General features: G+C 48.1%; 1 protein-coding gene and 1 long non-coding RNA gene across 2 annotated transcripts in view; both read right to left on the bottom strand.

Annotated features, from left to right (window-relative positions):
- The window catches only part of LOC149354280 (uncharacterized), a 289860-nt gene that overhangs the window by 78378 nt on the left and 190034 nt on the right, over positions 1 to 21448 (bottom strand). The window lies entirely within an intron of this gene.
- Positions 1820 to 21448, bottom strand: part of LOC149354281 (uncharacterized) — a 44114-nt gene continuing 24485 nt past the window's right edge. Inside the window, exon 3 of the long non-coding RNA XR_016289643.1 lies at positions 1820 to 1930. This is a non-coding gene — a long non-coding RNA (uncharacterized LOC149354281). The remainder of the gene's footprint in view (positions 1931 to 21448) is intronic.

The raw sequence follows: 21448 nt of genomic DNA on the forward strand, positions 1-21448 counted from the left end.
GTTTTTGAAAGGCATATATAACATTTGCTACGAGTATCATGTGAGTGGCCTACAGCGGTTGTACGGTCGGTGATTTTTACAGGAAAAAGAACAGCGCACCAGGTCTCGGAGGAAGGAAATGCTTCAGGTGAACCACTCAAGCAGACGACATAACCGGCCGGCCTGCGCGGCCGGCCTAGCTGCGAAAACCTGATAGAGGAAGGACCGGAAAAAAAGCAAAAAACTAAGGCACTCTGTTTCGTAGAACATAAAAGAAAAAGCAATCTTCTTGCAAAATAAAACACCGTTATCATTATACTGCAATATCAACCAACATTTACTTTAATGTTGAGTTCATTACGATTTTTACTTTTGACGCACTACATTACGATGCGGACGAGGAGCGCGAACAGGCGCCGCAGCCTTGGCTGCGTTGACTGCAATGTATGAAACGGAGTATAGGTCAACTGAGACCGCTAAACATAAACCAGTACTGAAAGGTGACAGTCTACCAAAGGGTCGGCTAGGAACCCGAGCGCAAACAAAGAATAATCCGCGTCAAAACCTACGTGGTCGCACTTTACTTTTACGTCACTTAAGGCAAGATTAACTGCCCCCACCAGCCATGAACCACAAATGCTGCCATGTATAAGGCGTATGACCTTCCGTGGAATTTACGTTGTCATTTTGCGCATCTCAACTATAAATGCGGTGCTGTTGTTGACGCCTTCAACTTGAGTCAAGTTCTCTGCAGCAAAGATGTGAAATAAAATATATACCGGGTGTTTCAGCGAACACTGAAAATTTTCAAAAATCGGATTTTGGCGTAAAAATATGACTTTTGCGGCATAGTATTACAGTGTTGGCGGACAAAAGGTAACCGGTGAATCGTAGTAAGTGGTAAGCTGGTTAACTAATTTTTAATAATTAACTTTATAAATATTACAGTTAGCGCCTAGTTGCAATTAGAGATTTGTAGCCGGTCGGTAGTAATAACCATACCAGTTTTTAGAATTTCCTAAATACGATTGCGTTTCGCCGTCGTGGGTCGAGGAAGTTTGGCTGTATCGTGAGAAAATACACGCGCTTTCGAAAGCATGCAGACAAAGCAACCACTCCAGTGCATGTAACTAGTAGAAAAAGCGATATTTTGTCGAGCCACTGCACAAAGGTTAATCGCGTTTTTGAAATCCTAAAAACTGATTCGGCTATTACTGACAACCAGCTACATCTCTTATTGCTGCTGGGCGCCTATCTTTACTTGTTAAAAAGTCAATTTTTGAAAATTAGTTAACCAGCTTACTACTAAAGACGATTCACCAGTTTTCTGGTGTCCGCCAACACGGGTCTTACCATGCTGCAAAAGCCATATTTTTGCAACAAAAAGCCTAATTAAAAGAATTTCTGAAAGTGTTCGCTGAAACACCCGGTATATATTTGAAACCCTATGAGGTCCGTGACTAGACATTCAACAGAAAAAATTGTTTATCGCGACAATTGGTAAATCACAACATGCGAGCAGGGCGCGAAAGATTAATGCATGTTCACGTAGGGCCAGTGTGAAAGCGAACTCCTCATCCCTACCCAACCTATGGTTATTTCATAAGTACGAAAGAAAGCCACACTTGTTTCATTGTGCTAAGTTATTTTCCTCTCGTCGATTAATAGACTAGAGGCATTTTACACCTCAGAGTAGAAGTTACTGAAGCTGCCTACACGGGCTAATGTTGAGTATATATATATATATTTTTTTTTTGCATGTAATCGCAACCGCCGATCTACGTACAAGGCCATCCTCTGATTTTAGCTCTATACGCCACAGCTTTATGAGCTTACCTTGATGCCATTGAATGTCACGTCGGTGCCTTGCAGCCCGGTTTGTGCACTGCTCGTCCCTCTGGCTGCAGTGCGTCTGGTGCGTCGGTATGCGCCACGCCATGTCCACACGGTCCTGAGAACAAAAGATATGCCGAGCAGCAGAGGCAGCAGTCAGGGCATATGGTGTTAAAGAAGACCGCCGTCGCCGATTCTCTTTTCTACCTCGGTGCGGGGCGGCTCAGGTGTCTACAAGGTGACTGGGCGACGCGCACCGAAACGTGTCAAGTGACGCTGTCTAACACAAGATCATCCACCTAAGAGAAAAAGCGGAATAGCAGGCCAGGCTCAAATCACGCTGTTGCTATGGCAGGGACTTTCGTGCTAGTGATCGGCGGAAATACGCAGCCCAGCTCAGGTAAGTATACGCGCCAAAATCTGCAGGATTTGTGCTTGTTTTACGACAATGCAATCCCTGTGAATAAAAGGCTTCAGGCAAAACTTAGACATTAAGAACTTCGAAAACGAGTTATAAACTCCAATTTATGTCCATCCGCCCAGTGAAAGAACGCAAAAAGTTCAATGGAAAGGAGGCTCTCGGTCACTCTCACCCTCTCGACGGCACCAACGCCTTCTTCCACGTCTTCTACCCCCGATGGTGATGGTGGGAAATGCTGAACCGTTACGAGTAAGGACACCACGCCTCAGAGCGCTTTAATTATATATCATACTATTAAAGATCCCTCCAGAACGCCTTTCCTCGCTCCATCATCTTGTTTGAAAAGGAGTTCCTCGCATCTGAAGACTGCTGCCTGCTGCTTTGGCACTTTTCCGACGCCTTCGTTTTCCAACTTGAACAAGAGATTGGTTTAGCATCCGTTTCCATCCCTCTCTCTGTGAGGCCTGCGCATTGTAAGGTTCTCTAACGTGCTTCCTTTCTCCTCTTCTGTGCCGCAGCTTTCACAGCTTCTTTGAAAGCTGGCTCTATGCACTAAGTGCGAGTTCAGCGCCATTTGAAATCAGCTGTCATGCGGGGCGTCGAACTAGAATTTTTTCGGGTTCGGATCCAGTTCGGGTTCACGCTTTTAGGGTTCAGTTCCGGGTTCGAATCCAGAGCAACATTCAGTTATGGTTAGAACCGCTTCGAACCAGGGTCAAACGGGCTCAGACGCGTTCGGGACCAAGAAAATTTGGAATGCGGATGAGTTTTCTCATCAAAAATGTCCATGCTGTTTCAATTTTTTGTGATGTCTGTATGCAAACCAAAAAGTAGAAACTCATATCTACGATATGTTTCCCCTCGACCCATTTGAATCTGCCGCAGTAAAAGGCAATAATATACTTTGAGTGCCGCACATTCAAGTAAAGTAAAACGTTTTTTTGCGTACTATTATAATCATGCTTCCTAAAGTCTATAAATATTTTCTTCTTTACTTTTTCCGTTCAGTTGCATCGGGCATCCGATGTGGAAAAACAGTGGACGAAAACAGGCACGTCATGATATATAAGACATCTATCACGCTATTAAATAATATTGTAAGGCGGGAATTAAAAGCCGCAACAGCAAAACAGCACGACCCACTCCAGAACAGTACTTCTCCTCTAAGCAACCAGCAAGAAATACCTGCCCTTTGCGCAAGGCCAGGTGTTGGTAATGTGATGAATATGCTAGGGGTATTTGCCGTAGTTCGCATTATCCAGAAAAATGGCAAAATAAGAGTATTAAGATGATTTGTGACATATCTGCAAGCTTTCGATAATCTAAGCTTCAGAGAGTTTCGACGAGAATTTGCGAAACCTATAGGTTTCGCAAATAACGCAAAATAACGTAAATAGCAAGCAGCGGAAACACGCTATTTATAGTAAGAGAGTAATTACACATTAGCATACACTGGAGCGCTGACATACTGCAACAATGGAAAACTATACAGCTTCCTCAGAAATTTCGCAGTTAAAGAAAAATAATATAAAGTTTCTGGGTAAGCTGTGTAGCTTTCCTTTGTAGCGTTATGACTGCGCATGGGCGTATGCTAATATGTAATTACTCCCTTATTGCTAATCTAATCTATCCTGAGGGGATTCCCTTAAGCACCGAAACAAAAAGACTGTTTATACGCCAGCGCTCTACCTCAAGATGGGCAATATGAAACGGAAAGCTATAGGGAGGTGTACGTAGGCTTACACCCTAATTCACTGTTTCGGGAACATCGTCGCGCAAGTAGTAGGCCTTTCACTAAGCCGAGGATTTCATTCCAGTCTTTTAATAACATGCGCTGAAAGTACGATATAGCTATATTTACCTGCAAAGTGAACGCGCGTAACGTGGAACAAGGGATTGGAATTCGATAAAGTCGGAAATTTCTTCCCCGTGCTTGAAAATAAAGCAGCCAACAGACATGCTCAAATATTTCCGCAGATTTACAGGACAGTGACGGAGGAGACACTGTTAAAGAGAAACAAATTGCCACCCTGAGTATCAACGCCGCGTGACCTCAAGCGTGCGGAATTCATACAAGTTTGCTAAATACGTGCTATTTTATTAGAAGGATAGGGCTTAAAATGAAAAAAATCTGCTGACCGACGCTATAGAGTGCGACTCCTAACAGGGTTTGTGCAAAGGTAATCGCTAAAAGAATGAGAGAAACCTCAGCCTTCAACCGACCAAACACCTCCATTTTCGAAAAAGACACTCTGTAATAGATCATTTTCGCACCATTAGTGAGTTGAAAAGAAATGACCAAATTATAAGTAGTCTGTTGCATAGATTTCATAGAGGGTATATATTGTTACGGGGTAGTTCCGCTTGGGATTGCAGAGAGCGGACACGGAAAACAGGGCTTTAAAACCACAGGTGTTTACTGCAGGCACCAGCCGACACTGCTCGACCGTCGTCTTCTTCACAAAAACTCAAGAGCTTCTTCTTCTTCCTTCCTTATGCATGCGCCGCGTAATGTAACACTACCCCGCCGGCTGAAAAGCACCGCCCCGGTGCGTACTAGCGTCCAAACCAGGGTCCGTGTAGTACGGCTTGAGGCGTGCAACATGGACCGTCTCGGTGCGAGGTGTGGAGGTATGGCGTGCGAGATGCAAGGGCACAATTTCGTATGTCACTGGAGTCACTTGTCGTAAAATACGGTAGGGGCCTGCATAACGTGGCAAAAGTTTTTCCGAGAGGCCAACGCGGCGAGCTGGGGTCCAAAGCAGCACGAGAGAGCCGCAAGAATACTCGGTGTTGCGATGACAGGAATCATAGCGACGTTTCTGGGAGTGCTGGGAGGCTGTGAGTCGGTTGCGAGCAACAACGCGGGCAACGTCAGCTCGGGCTATGGCGTCACGGGCATATGAGCTGGCAGTGGCGACTGGAGGGAGCAGGCTGTCGAATGGATGCAGAGGGTCACGGCCGTATAGAAGATAGAAGGGGGGGTAGCCGGAAGTGTTGTGACGCGATGAATTGTATGCAAATGTCACAAATGGCAGCGTGATGTCCCAGTCGCGGTGGTCATCAGACACGTACATAGAGAGCATATCAGTCAATATCCGGTTAAGGCGTTCGGTAAGCCCGTTCGTCTGTGGATGGTAGGCAGTCGTGAAAGAATGACGAACGTTGCACAACCGTAGGATCTCGTCGACTATACGCGCAAGAAAGCAACGGCCACGGTCGGTGAGCAGTTGGCGGGGAGCTCCATGGACGAGTATAACGTCGTTGAGGAGGAAAGCAGCGACATCGGTTGCACAACTGGTTGGTATTGCTCGTGTGACCGCGTAGCGTGTGGTGTAAATAGTGGCCACCGCAATCCATTTGTTCCCTGATGCGGAGAGCGGAAAAGGCCCTAGAAGGTCCAGACCCACGCGAGAAAATGGGTCTATGGGGATGTCGATCGGCTGCAGAAGTCCAGCTGGTAAAACTAATGGCTTTTTCCGGCGTTGACAGCCGTCACAAGCAGCCACGTATCGGCGGACTGTGCGGTAGAGGCCTGGCCAAAAGAAGCGACGCCGCACACTGTCGTATGTGCGAGAGACGCCTAGATGACCCGCTGTCGGAACGTCGTGAAGCTGTTCAAGGACGGCTTTGCGTAGGTGCTGAGGGACGACTAGTAGAAGGTCAGGGCCATCAGGTCGCATATTGTGCCGGTATAAGGTGCCGTCGCGGAGCACAAACAAACGAAGGGCAGGGTCATGGCGATCGGCGCAGAGGCGATTGATAATTTCGCGAAGCTGAGGGTCCTGGCGTTGCTCACGGTAAATGTTGGAAAAGTCAGAAACAGAGAGCACGAAATCGTCATTGTCACATTCAGGTTGGCTTGGCGGGTCGACTGGATGACGGGACAGGCAATCGGCGTCTCGTTGCAACTGGCCAGACTTATAAACTACTGAAAAATTGTACTCCTGAAGGCGCAAGGCCCAATGTCCAAGGCGGCCAGTAGGGTCTTTGAGTGTAGAAAGCCAACACAAGGCGTGGTGGTCAGTGACTACTGTGAATGGCCGCCCATACAAGTAAGGGCGGAACTTCGTAATGGCCCAGACTAGGGCTAAGCACTCACGTTCAGTGATGGAATAGTTCTGTTCGGCCTTAGAGAGGAGTCGGCTGGCATAGGCGATGACGCGAGGGGAGCCGAGCTGACGTTGTGCGAGAACGGCGCCAATTCCATGACCGCTTGCGTCGGTGCGTACTTCTGTGGGTGCTGATAGATTGAAGTGAGCCAACACAGGCGGACGGGTGAGGTGGGCAATAAGAGCGGCGAAGGCGGCCGAGTGTTCGTGGCCCCAGGAAAAGGAGACCTCTTTTTTCAGAAGGTGCGTGAGTGGACGGGCGATTTCCGCGAAGTTTGGTACAAATCGCCGGAAGTATGAGCAAAGTGCGAGGAAGCTACGCACGTCGCTGCTAGATTTCGGTATAGGAAAACCACTTACAGCGCGAATTTTGCCGTGGTCCGGCTGGATGCCATGGGTGTTGACCAAATGTCCTAGGATCTTGAGTTCCCGGCGACCAAAGCTACACTTCTTGGAGTTCAACTGAAGGCCAGTTCGTCGGAAGACGCCAAGAATAGCCGAAAGACGATGGAGGTGGCCCTCAAAGGTTGATGAAAATACGATGACGTCATCGAGGTAGCACAGACATGTGGTCCATTTGAACCCGCGTAGTAAGGAGTCCATCATGCGCTCGAAGGTCGCAGGGGCATTACATAAGCCGAAAGGCATCACCTTGAATTGGTAGAGTCCATCCGGGGTGACAAAATCCGTCTTCTCACGATCTCGTTCGTCAACAGAGATCTGCCAATATCCAGAACGGAGATCGATGGAGGAGAAGTAGTTGGCACCATGCAGGCAGTCGAGGGCGTCATCGATCCTAGGAAGAGGGTACACGTCTTTCTTTGTTATCTTGTTGAGGTGTCGATAATCTACGCAAAACCTCCAGCTGTTGTCTTTCTTTTTGACAAGTACTACCGGAGACGCCCAGGGGCTGCTCGACGGCTCAATAATGTTGCTGGCCAACATTTTGTCCACTTCTTCCTGAATGATATGGCGTTCTGAAAGAGCAACTCTGTAAGGCCGTCGGTGAACAGGGCGGGCATCTCCAGTATCTATGCGATGTGTGACGACGGACGTTTGGCCCAGGGATCCGTGACCGAAATCAAAAATGTCGCTATACGACTGCAAAAGGCTGGCAAGGGCACTGGCATATTCGGGACGCAGGTCAGAGGCAACCATGGCTGAGATGCGGTCCTCCGGACTATGTGACGAGGCAAGCTGTGCAGGTACCTCGGCGCGACGGTCGGACAGCACTGCAGAAATAGTAAATGTGGACAAAGGTGACAGCTCGGCAAGGTAAATGCCCTCCGGGAGAACTTGCGAGGACATGCTGAAGTTGAGTACGGGAATGTAGGGGAGGTTGTTCTCGACGTGTGCAATGTTATGAGGTAGGGCGATGTTGTGTTGTAGAGTGACGTCGGTGATGGGGTTGACAACGTAGTCGCCGTCAGGAAGGGAGGGAAAAGGTGACATGGGCACGTATACTGCCGCCTCGGGAGGTAGGCGAGTAAATGTACTGGAGCGGAGGCGAGGCTGGGAATGGTCAGCACTAGGGTCGTGAACACAATGGGGCAGGGCTAGGCGCAGAAGTCCGGAGGAACAGTCGATGAGAGCGGAATGGGCTGTTAAAAAGTCGAGGCCTAAAATGACGTCTTGAGGACAAGTAGTAAGGACGGCGAATAGCACAGGGACGTGGTGGCCGGCGATGCTAACGCGCGCAGTGCACATTCCGATGATGGTAGCAGTGTTTCCATCAGCAACACGAACTGTAGAGGTGTTAGCGGGCGTAAGAACTTTTTTGAGGCGCTGGCGGAACGACGAACTAAGGACTGAAATATGGGCTCCAGTGTCAACGAGAGCGGGCACAGGGACTCCATCTACGAGGACATTGATCAGGTTGCGGCGTGGTGTGATGGTCGAGACACAGTTGGCTGTCCGGGTCGGTAACGCAGTGTCACGCCCGGGCGCTGCGTCGCCTAGTTTCCCGAGTAGGGGTCTTGGTACGTTGGGGACAAGCTGCGGCGAGGAGTAGGTGATCGGGAACGGTGGGCTTGTGGCGATGGCGAACGGCTAGGACGACGGACTTGTTCAATGTTTTCGGCACGATGCTGTGCTGGGGTGACAGAAACGCGCCGCGGTGCATAATAGTCATTGCGGACAGGGCTGTAGTAGGGGTGAGAGGGGGGAGCCGGGCGGCTGCGACAATAGCGGGACGTATGGCCAGCCCGACAACAGACGAAGCAAATAGGCCTGCTGTCAGACGTGCGCCACTCCGCAGGATTGCGGGTGGTGTAGCGCGGTGTGTAGGGCGGTGTGTAGGGCGGTGTGTAGGGCGGGGTTGTCGTAGCAGCAGCAACCACTGGTATTGGCTGTGGTGCAGGGGGTGGCGTGGTAGGATTGCAAACGAGGCCCACATTCGCGAATTCTTGGCGGACAACAGCCTGTATCATAGCTATTGTTGCCTCTGCAGGAGGTGTTGTAAGTGGAACAGGAGTCAAGGCCTCGATTTCCCTGCGGACGATGGTAGTGAGGTTATTCTGACTTGAAGGCTGCTGCAAAGTGGGCAGATCGTCGCATGAGGATGTAGTCGCCGTGTTGGGAAGGCGCGCAAACCGATGGACGATGCGGCGCTGCTTCGCCTGTTCGAAACGGCGACACACTTGCAGGACTGAGTCCACCGTAGAGCAGTCTTTGCAGATAAGTATATTGAATGCGTCATCGGCGATGCCCTTAATTATATGGCCCACTTTGTCAGCTTTGGTCATGGAGGTGTTTACCTTTCGACACAGGGCGAGGATGTCCTGTATGTAGGCAAGGTAAGATTCGGTTGACGATTGAGCGCGAGTAGCCAGGTCGTTTTTGGCTGCGACAGCTCGCCCAATTGGCTTGCCGAACAAGTCCTGAAGTTTTTGCTTGCAGATGTCCCAAGTAGGCATCTCCTGTTCGTGGTTGGTAAACCAGGTCTTCGCTGTTCCGGCTAGATAAAAGATGATGTTTGCAAGCATTATGCTAGCATCCCAACAGTTATTCTTGCTGCACCTTTCGTATTCGTCGAGCCAATCTTCAACATCCGTCTTGTCTTCGCCGTTAAAAATTGGCGGATGGCGGATTTTGGTTAAGACCATGTGGGCAGCTAGAGTGTCCGGATCGGGAGATGCGTCCTGGGAAGCCATGCTTACTGTGGCAGTCGGCGGTGTGAGTTCGGGGAGATGGCGTCCACTGCGCTAATCCAGGTTTCTGCGCAGAAATACAAGGAGCTGTGGCCAAGGGGAATCGAACGCACCTCCACCAAGATGTTACGGGGTAGTTACGCTTGGGATTGCAGAGAGCGGACACGGAAAACAGGGCTTTAAAACCACAGGCGTTTACTGCAGGCACCAGCCGACACTGCTCGACCGTCGTCTTCTTCACAAAAACTCAAGAGCTTCTTCTTCCTTCCTTATGCATGCACCGCGTAATGTAACACTATTATTGCAGCCTATCCAGGAGATGTAATCATGAAATGGACTGCAGGGATAGCGTAGCGCATCTAGGGGGGCTCCGAGGTGATGGAAGCTGGCCAGATGCAGTGGCCAGGTACTTGAACTGCAGAACATGGCCCTCCTCTGCCAGCTTGTGTTGTGCGAGCTAAGCAGCGTGTGAATCCTCTTGCTGCTTTCGCGACTCCACGAGATTCCACAGCTTCCACGTAAATACGCGTGCCGCCGACTTTTTATGTATATTTTTTTCGCATTTTTTAAGCGCACTCAGTGTCTATCGCTGCTATGGTTGTTTGACTCGCTGCAGGGATCGCCCGCTCTTCAGTGCCATTAGAAAACGCTCACTTCGCGGAAAGAACAGTTGAAACCAAAGAATGGCGAAAATAGAGAATACACAGGCCGGGAAGCAACCAGTCAGAACACGCACGCCGAGTGGCTGTGGAGATGGCCGAGTGTTAAAAAGTGGCGACAAGTGAAGCTTCCGTTTTTGCGCCTGCATAGGTTCGAGCGCCTATTCAGAAATAGAGCCAGATAAATTTTTTGCAGTGAAAGCGGCTATTCGAGCATACTTCGGATGATTCACAGCTTCAATGCACGTGATCAGATATCAGTGGCCTCGTGACCGGAATGAAGTCACGGGTCATCACATGACCAGCGCCGGCAAGTTGCCTGTTGCGATCCTTGTGATAGCTCAAGTTGTCACAAAGTCTGCAGGTTTTAGCCATTATCAAAATACACGGAGGAGAACAGCGACAGCTCTCACTGACTTTAGTGCGTTACGCAGCAGAGTATAAACGCTAGGAAATTTTTTTCTGGCCGATACGATTCAGAAGGAAAGTTTCGCAATGCTTCGGATCAGTTCTTCATGTCCCGCTTCTGGTTCGCCGCGACTCCAGGGCGATGTCTCCCCTTGTTCATTACGAAGGGGAGCTGAACCGAAAGCATTTCATGCTTAAAAGCATTTTATTCGATAAGAACATCGGTAATCACGTGAGCACGGCGCAATCAGAGCGTCGAAAGGGCACGTAATGTGCCTAGAAAACACCTTCATTGTAATAAAGTTATTTCAGTCTCTGTCTCTATCTAAATAACGAAAGAGCAACGGTAGTTCTGCACAGGAAAAGTTATAAAATACAAATCAGGAAGGGCAGTGAATTCTCTCCACTGCTGTTAATCGCGTGCTTCAAAGTGGTATTCGGGCTTGTTGGAGCTGAAAAATTTGTGGACGCAAGTAACCGTGGAAAACCGTAGTAAACATTGATTTAGTGATGTCGTTGTCTACCGTAGAAGCCCATAGGAAAAGAACTGCAGCTCGTCCCGAATTACATCTCGACGTGCTAATGATGATGAGGAAATTGCATGTAACGATACCAAGACACTTGTGTGCGAAGTTGCAGCGAGATGCTATACTAAAATAGCCTTCCATGAGCTTCATCACCGTATCGTCACCATGTTTTTGTTGCGCTGATTTTGTAGTCATTGTACGAGCTTCTTCAAAACTTCAGCAGTGGCTGTCCCAGTAGGCGATAGTGAAACCACCACACTTCCGGGAATTGATGCCCGTCTTCGTCGAGGAAAAACTGTCGATGAGTTTCTCAATGTTTTACCAGCCATTAGGCATGACATGTACGGACACCGACCCTTGTTCGGCAATCCATAGTTTTCCTCTTTAAAGATAGGCCCCGAAGTAGAATTGTCACTGCGGGCTCAACTTCACCGCGCGGATGACGTCGCGAACATGCGTTATCTTTTCGAACATTGCATGGTCGTCCTTCATGACACCTTAGGAAAAGTCAAGGAAGATAGATCAACGGGTCATTTGGGGCGCAGTGGATTTGAAAATAAAGATGTTAAATTTGGCACCTGGTCGACGTTCATTACGAGACACAAGCGTCAAAAAAGGCGCGATTCAAATTAAGTTCACAAGAAGAGCATCAGGAGTACTGACCCGAAAAATTTTCGCTAGGTGAAATGCCCCAGCCCGCCAGGATTGTTGATGTAGGGACAAGTGATGTGGGATGAGTGCTGGCGTTCATTTCTTTTTCTTACTGCCTCTATTACTGACCCATGCCCGCCAATAGTTCTGTGCTTATTTCCACCGCCTGCAACAGACAATCATCAGAATGTCTAATTAAACTGCCCTGAATGATTGATACAGCGTTTACTTTGTTGCTGCTGTCTGTGAATATGAATGCCTTCGAAGGTAATATGTTCTACAGCGGAGAGAGAGGAGAGCTACTATAAAACGGCGTTTCTGGGTTCGTTCAAATTTTCAGCACGTCGATGAATGAGGGAGACTAGTAAACTCAAGGCTTCTCATTGGTCTTGTGCAAAAAGTTTTCGCCTTAACAAATTCGCATTATGGAGTAGTGTAGTTCGTTTCGTATACGGCACGCTTTTGTCTCAGTTTAGACATTTCCTATACTGGGTGTGATTTTTAGATTCCCTAGTGCAGCTCTCGATCGGTGAGGTTGTGCCTAAAGAACTCTTATTGTGTCAAGAAAAAAAAAATATAATGTACCAAAACTTGGGCTGAACATCGTCCCGAACCTGTTCGGAACGGTTCCTCCCAATCATTCCTGTTCGGGTTCGGCTCCAGGTAGGCTAAAAACAAGCGGTTCATTTCGGTTCCGCTTGCGGGCAAAAATACGGGTTCCGTTCCGGTTCCTGCTTTAGTTCCGGTTCGACACCCTGCTCTCTAGCATTGCCGCTCTCTACAGCTTGATTTAAATTATTACGTTTTAACTAAACGTGACGCTTGATTGACGAACTGGTAATCTACTTCACCTGAGGCCTTAAGCGGGTGCGCCCAATCCTGCGATTCATCGCTCGAAGGCTCCAAGAGAGACGCCCGTTTATAATCCGTTTCATAAATAGCAGTCAACGCAGCCAAAGCTGCGGCGCCTGTCCGCGCTCCTCGTCCGCATCGTAATGTAGTGTGTCAAAAGTAAAAATCGTAATGAACTCAAAATTAAAGTAAACGTTGGTTGATATTGCAGTATAATGATAACGGTGTTTTATTTTGCAAAAAGATTGCTTTTTATTTTATGTTCTACAAAACAGAGTGCCTTAGCTTTTTGTGTTTTTTTTCCGGTCCGTCCTTTATCAGGGTTGCGCAGCTAGGCCGGCCGGTCATGTCGTCTGCTTGAGTGGTTCACCTGAAACATTTCCTTCCTCCGAGACCTGGTGCGCTGTTCTCTTTTCTGTAAAAATCACCGATCGTACAACCGCTGTAGGCCACTCACATGATGCGCGTAGCAAATGTTATATATACCATTCCATAACCTACAGCACCAGTTTCTACACTCTTGTGAGTTGTGGCAGTAGTGAAAAACAACGATAGTAGATTACGATCGAGCAAATTGACAACTTTAGTTACAAAGATATTTACAAAGATTAAAAACATGAGAGCGGATGTCTACAATTAAATGCCAGCCACAACGATCACTCACGCTGCGCTTACATCTCATTGGTGTGTAAGAAGCCCGATTTTTCACTCGTTTATAATGTTACCGCGAGAGGACGATGACGAGCTACTGTGTGGAGAACGAACAGCGAGCTTCGTCAACCTCCTTGTGCGCCCTATTCAGGAACCACGGAACCTTGTCGTCGGCTTCTCGCAATAACAATGTCATCTGCAGCGGCAAGTGCGCTAATATACGACACACTACTTGTTGTGGTCGATGACCTGCGCAGCGGAATCTCTGCTCACGGTCCAAATACACAGCTTTCAACAATCCCCATCTCACCGGACTAGCTCACACCCATAACACATCGAATCCGACATCTAATACAAAACATTACTACGAACGGAAGCACTTCAAAGAATTTTTCTTGTGACAACAGCTCAACAGTGGAGACTTCCCCAATCAGACGCCGCTCACTTTAAAGCCGCTGAGTACGCCGATCAATGCCGGGTTGCCGCTAGCCGAGGGTGCTCGGAATAATCGACGCCGCACTGAATTCTATCACCACACAATTAATGATTCATTGTGTGCCGCATGCAAAAGAGTAGCTGAACGCCCGAGAACAGCACTTCGCAATCACGTCCGTCGCCAATACACCACACTGTTTTTCCCTTCGAAACAAGTAAGCAGCGCAAGTAAATAGCGCAGTGTTTTTCTAAGTAGGCATTAGAGTTTGACAGTTTCGACTTTCTACCTAAAGATAATTATGAGAAAAATAAAAAAGAAAACAGCCAAGCCGGCAGTCGAACCAACGATCTTTGTGAAATGAACACATAGGCGCGCGATTCGTACCACTCAGCCACGACTCTTTTTTTCTTCAATATGGTATTTATTACAGTGATGTAATGTTCTATGTACATGAACTATATAAAAGCCATTATGAAAACAGTGGTAATCAATACATATTCAAAAGACATACACTAGAAAAGGGGCAATGCAGAGCACAGAGCACAGAGCAATGCAGAGCAAATGCAGAGCTTTTTTTTTTCCTTTCTGCTCAGCCATTGTACATGACTGAAATAAATGCACTGAACTGAACTGAACTGAACTGAACATCACTAATAGTGTGTGCCACTCCGGTTCGTACTCAGTCTGGGCATACACGTCTCTTAAATGAACAACCATTCGACTGAAGTGATTCTTTGTAGACACAACAGGTTCACAGTGTCTGTCCATCATGCGGGTTTTCCAGAGGCTGTGCAGTCCAATCAGAAAGAACATGTCCAGGGGTTCATCAACAAATGGCAGCGCAATGAGATAGCGAACAGAATGTGGAGTCAGATGAATTCTTTTTTTAAAAGTGCGTTGCAGGATATCCCAGAAGAGTACTGCATCTTTGCAACTGATGAAACAATGCTCAATTGTTTCTGGTTCATCACAAAGGCGGCAATTAACGGCAGACATAAAAATGCCCTTTTTATCTAACCATGTTCTAACGGGCAACGTACCGGTGTGTAACTGAAAGAAAAAGGTCTTTGTACACGGCGAGACTGGCATCTTACGTACTCTTTTGAGTACGTCATGCCCCGGTAAACCAACATACAGAGAGCGGTACATGGGCGGAGGGAAGAGCATACTAATCAAATCCTTATACAACTTTTTCCTCGACACTAAAAAAAGGAACTCAGGAGAAAAACGAACAAGTAGGAAACGGACAGCCAAATAAACCTCTTGCATTATGCCCCACAAACACGGATGGTCACAAACATTGGAAGACACAATGAGGTTGGGTAAAACATGAACTAAATTTGCAGGAATGAACGTACTATTGGGTGTGTAGTGTCACGGAAAAACATGAAACATGACACTATCTGTCGGACATACAGGTGAACTAGACCAAGGCCGCCAGCGCTTACAGGCCGAAAAAGGTTATCACGCCTCATGGATTCAAAAGACGTATCCCACACAAAAGTAGCGAAAACCCTGTGAAAACGCTGGATAGGAAGTCTTGCGCAATGAATAATTTGCAGTACATAATATATTTTAGTGGCGAGAAACAGATTACAGGCGGTCGCCCTGCCAAAAATTGAGAGGCCATGGGGGACAAACGTTTGAGCATAGCGCTGAAGAGTTGACACGCGGTCTTTCCAATAATGTGCGCTATGCTTATAGGCACTCAGAGGGACGCCAAGGTACTTTGGAGGCCTGCATGTCCATGTTATACCAGCATATTCAGCAGGTGTCGAACCCCAGCTACCAAACCAAAGACCGCAACTCTTAGAGCGATTAATCCGACTTCCTGACACCGAACCAAAGTCCTCCGTTAAACGAATAACCTCATCGATGCTTGGCTTACCAGTACAAAAAAACGCAAGGTCATCTGCATAAGCCAATACCTTCAGTTCGTGGCCCATTATTCGGAAACCATTGACAGCTCTACTGTTTATAACACTTATGCAAAGTGGCTCCAAGTATAATGCGAACAGGAGCGGAGACAGTGGGCACCCTTGTTTCACCTAAGACTGAATTGGGACTGGTTGCGAGAGACAGCCATTAACAATCAAGCGCGTGGTACAGGATTTGTAACAAAGGCGTATGCCAGTAGAAAGTATTGAACCGAGATTGACGTGATTTAAAAGTGCAAAAAGAAATGAATGGCACACTCGATCAAATGCCTTTGCCAGGTAAATTTGCAGCATTGCTACTTGTTCTTGAGCGTCACTGCAATACTGCAACACCGTACGCGCTACATGTAGGTTAGATTGTATTGATCGTCCCCGCAAGCCACATGTTTGATGAGGTCCAATCAAAGTAGACATTGCAAGCTGCAGCCGATTTGACAGTACTTTAGCAAAAATCTTATAATCTACGTCAGAAAGCGTGATTGGTCTGTAGCCATCTACAAATCGAAGTTTTTCCTTATCCTCGGTTTTTGGTATAAAGACAATATGACTTTTCGTAAATGACTGAGGCAGAAATTCAACATCAATACTTGTCTCAAAAATTTGGAGCAGGACAGGGGCTAGAACGGATTTAAATGCCTTGTAAAATTCTCCTGAGAGGCCGTCAGGCCCCGGAGTTTTCGAGAGCGGCAATTGATCAATTGCATCTTGCAATTCACCCAAGCTTAAAGAGCCACTTATTGCCTTGCACTCATCCTCATTGAGTGGGTTAATCATGGACACCAATCGCGCTATGTGATCATCATCAGCAGTGCTAGACGTGGCAGCAAACAGAGAGCTATAGTGGTTTTCAAACTCGCTAACTATGACATCTGTACTTGTGACCAGGGCACCACCACAGTAGAGCTCAGAAATTCGCTTGGCAGCCACGTGACGACGCTCATCTAGCAAGGCCTGTCTAGTAGGCTCCTCAGAGTGCAGAGCACGGTTGCTGCGGGATCGTACACGGGCCGCACGATAGCGTTCGGCATCAAACTTCTGAAGGTTGCACTTAACAGCACCAATTTCCTCTGTGTACAAGCCAGGAGCCTCACATTCAAGCGCATGCAGATTATAAAGACTCTGAAGTAACCGTTTCTCCTCACCATGCTTAAGATAAGACTTCACGGAGCCGATCTCAATAGCTATGCTACGAACTTCTAGCTTAAACATCTCCCAAGCTGCAAATAATGGGACATCCATGACCAAGGAAGATTCCAAAGCTGTCTTCACTCGCTGCTGAAAATGCTCATCATTTAGAAGCTCGGAATTAAGCTTTCACAGTTCCCACTGCGGCCGAAATTTAGGACGGGCGCATTCTTCAATCCGCGCAATGACCATAGCATGATCTGAGAAAGAAACAGGCTTGACATCACATTAAATGTGCCGTTTAAGGAGATCTACGGAAACGTAAATGCGATCAAGGCGTGAATGTGAGGCTCCTCTGATGTATGTGAAGGCGGATGGCAATCCGGCATCAATTAAACCTGCGTTTTCGGTAATAGACAATAATATACCAGAGCTCTTCTCGGCGTTTTGGTTAGGACCTGTGCGATCGCGTGGGTCGCACACACATTTGAAGTCACCCATGAAAACGACATAACGATCACATCCTAGGAGAGTTGCAATGGCATGAAAAAAAAACTGCTCGTTGCACCGGATTATTTGAAGCATACACATTGATAACCCTCCACGACTCGCCATGCAGTCGAAAGTCACAACATATCAGACGCCCTTCTATGTCAACCTGGTACTTAAAGTCAGAAACAGGTAGACTCTTCTTTAAGAAAAGAAATCAACCTGCCGAAAGACCCACTAAGTGCGACACACAGACGTTGTAATCTGTTAGGAAAGGTCGCAGAGCTATCTCTGTATCCACTTCACTTTCTATCTTAGTTTCTTGAATAGCGACAATGTCTAGCCGATTGCCCCAAAGCAATCGGCGTAACTGTACCTGTTTCTGCCTTGAACGGAGTCCACATATGCTGAGTGTTGCGACAGTCAACTGCTGGTTAGACGCCATGGTGGCTAACGGGAGCTTCAATCAGGCATCCACGGTATCTGGGGGCATCACTCCGGAAGGTGAGACCTCCCTAGAGTTGACGCCCTTTCTGCTTGATCTGAAGCGCCGAGGAGGTTTGTTATTCTTTGACTTTCGACGGCGGGACTTGTGCTTGGCGGGGACACTGTCCTCCTCAGAGGAGGCAGAACTCGGAGACACACCGCGCTTCGAGGCCGCACTTAAAATTTGCTCATCGGCATCACAGTTGCCGTCGGGGAGTGAAGTGCCAGGTTGGCACTCTGTTACCTGTGTGGCACATCCGGCAGGAGCCTCAGAAGATGTAGCAGTGCAGACACTCGGCACCGGAGCCACACCGTAGTCCTTGTCTTCCGCTGGCCCACGCACAGCACAGGCACGTGCGCCAAGAGCGCCATCACTGACACTACATATAGCTGGAGCCTGCTCCGCCAGGCATCGACGCTCATCATCTGCAGACAGCTGCTCCATCTGTGAAGGCTGGGTAGGCTCATGCTGCACAGCAGGAACGGGGCCAGACAGCGGGTCAGTAGTCGCTGAGTCAATGGGCGCAACGGCTGGCGTGCCACCAGCAGCATTAAAAACTTCTGTTGCGTCCATCAAGTGCTCCTGCAATGCGTCGTCCATGGCACGGGTGCCACCGCGTAGGTTATCAGCATACGACACTATGCACTCTCTGTAGTATGGCCGAAACGCCGACAATCATCACACCGAGGAGTGCGGCAATGACGGCGTATATGGCCAACCTTGTGGCAACGGAGACACAGTGGTGGCCTTCCTGGCACTAAAACCAGACATTGCGCACCGCAAATTGTCAAAATGCGAGGCACGTCATTGACAGTGACGCCATCAGCAAGAGTCAAGGCAACGTCTCGATTCAAGGTGCGCATGCCCTCCATTTCTGGAACCCTCCAGTGCTCCACTGTGATGGACGTAATCATTCCGCAAGCGCGACGGGCGTCCCGAATGTAAAAATCTTAAAGATGTTCAGGGAGCCAAAGTATCTTGAGCTTTACTGTCTTCGGTTCCGGGTCAATCACTAGACAACGGCGGTTTTTCACTTGTAACTCCTGAGTGCTCACGAGCTTAGCTTTCGCTAACGCTGTCTTGCATGTTATCATCCATACGTGAGACATCTGAAACTGTCCGATAGAGCTGATGTCACAGAAGTCAACGACACCCCGTAAGGCATCTCTGAAGCCCTGGGCACGATAGGGACGACCAGCAAGGACCGCATGCAGAAATACGGAGTTAAAAACCAGCTTACCAGCAGGCAGACGGGGAAGAACAGTACGGTAAGTATTACTGGCAGCAGAAGCCGCAACAGTACCTCGGCCTAGGGCCGATTTATCCATTTCTGCGGAGAGTTGTTGTTGTTGTCCTCTAGAAAATGGCGCATACCCACTGCGGGGGATTGGCCAAGACACAGGCGGCAACCATCAAAAAACGCGACCGTTCGGAACGCCGTCTTCGTCTTTCTCCCCCTCAGCCACGACTCGATGAGGACTCATTGAGGACTCATTTTTTTTCTTCAACATGGTATTTATTACAATGATGTAATGTTCTATGTACATGAACTATATACAAGCCATTATGAAAACAGTGGTAAACAATACATATTGAAAAGACCATGCACTAGAAAAGGGGCAATGCAGAGCACATCACTAACAGTGAGTGCCACTCCGGTTCGTACTCAGTCTGGGCATACACGTCTCTTAGATGAACAACCATTCGACTGAAGTGATCCTTTGTAGACACAACAGGTTCACAGTGTCTGTCCATCATGCGGGTTTTCCAGAGGCTGTGCAGTCCAATCAGAAAGAACATGTCCAGGGGTTCGTCAACAAATGGCAGCGCAGTGAGATAGCGAACAGAATGTGTAGTCAGATGAATTCTTTTTTTAAATGCGCGTTGCAGGATATCCCAGAAGAGTACTGCATCTTTGCAACTGATGAAACAATGCTCAATTGTTTCTGGTTCATCACAAAGGCGGCAATTAACGGTAGATACAAAAATGCCCTTTTTCTCTAACCATGGTCTAACGGGCAACGTAGCGGTGTGTAACTTAAAGAAAAAGGTCTTTGTACACGGCGAAACTGGCATCTTACGTACTCTTTTGAGTACGTCATGCCCCGGTAAACCGAAATACAGAGAGCGGTACATGGGCGGAGGGAAGAGCATACTAATCAAATCCTTATACAACTTTTTCCTCGACACTAAAAAAAGGAAGTCAGGAGAAAAACGAACAAGTAGGAAACGGACAGCCAAATAAACCTCTTGCATTATGCCCCACAAACACGGATGGTCACAAACATTGGAAGACACAATGAGGTTGGGTAAAACATGAACTAAATTGGTTTGCAGGAATGAACGTACTATTGGGTGTGTAGTGTCACGGAAAAACATGAAACGTGACACTATCTGTCGGACATACAGGTGAACTAGACCAAGGCCGCCAGCGCTTACAGGCCGAAAAAGGTTATCACGCCTCATGGATTCAAAAGACGAATCCCACGCAAACGTAGCGAAAACCCTGTGAAAACGCTGGATAGAAAGTCTTGCGCAATGAATAATTTGCAGTACATAATATATTTTAGTGGCGAGAAACAGATTACAGGCGGTCGCCCTGCCAAAAATTGAGAGGCCATGGGGGACAAACGTTTGAGCATAGCGCTGAAGAGTTTACACGCGGTCTTTACAATTATGTGCGCTATGCTTATAGGCACTCAAAGGGACGCCAAGGTTTTTTGCAGCGGACTACTTTCGTACCTTTGGCAGCGTTGACAGCTATGTATGAAACGGAGTATAGTACTGCGCACGCGGACTCACGACTTAGCCCCAAGGTAGCTGAGGACCTTCCGAATGCACAAACTACGACAGAAAGCGCCTTGGAGAGGTGCTCGGGAGAGTGTAGCCTGACGAAACTGATAGTTTGGGCAGGTTGTAACGGCGCTGTTCTCGGGTCGTTTCGGATAAAACATAAAAAAAATTCTGTAAATAACATTTCTTAGATAAAGTTTCGATGGGCCGCCCTATTGTTAACTTATGTCAACCTTTCAAAAATTTTCCCGTTTCAAAAATAGAAAAGTGAGCGGGAAAAATAGTCGCGCAATTCCAGCTGACTCAGATGGGCCTGCTTCTGAAGAGGGGCGAAATGGCAAAGAGGAAGGTTTGGTGTTAAGTTTGCTTGAAGGCTGTGCCGAATAACCGATCGGCAGCGAGCAGTTGAATGCTTCGCAGCATCTTTCGCGTCCCTTCGCAGCAGACACCAAGCATTGTTGGGGCGTTGGTCCGATACTGTACACCACACGTGGCTTCTTGCTACGCCTACGTCCCTCTCTCCTCGGGCTGCGAGTCTATGATTGGCGCGTATTCTCGGGCAGCAACATGTCGAGGCTGATCGGCAGCCAATAGGAGAACGGCTGGAATCCTCCATCGAGAGACCGGATGACTACGGATGACGTCTGCGCGGCATACCTACGGCTTGGCTTTCTCGGGGACGACGTGAGGGACATGCACTCGCTATACGCGTGGCGGAAATGGTAATATGACAGACCGGACGGCAGAAGGTGACCTGTCTCAGAAAACAATCGATTCATGTTCTAGGCCGCACTGTCGGAAAGCGCGCTGCCGCTGGGGCTGCGAGAGCTGTCCTTGTGGGGACTTTTCCACCGGTGAGCGCGGTTCTTCTCAAGAGGTGGCGCTGTCAGACTGTCGAGGCGCGTCGCTATGATAAAGAAAAAAATCATTTAGGATGAA

This window comes from Amblyomma mixtum, chromosome 3 (assembly GCF_055824585.1).
Source record: "Amblyomma mixtum isolate Tamu chromosome 3, ASM5582458v1, whole genome shotgun sequence".
NCBI classification, from domain to species: Eukaryota; Metazoa; Arthropoda; class Arachnida; order Ixodida; family Ixodidae; genus Amblyomma; species Amblyomma mixtum.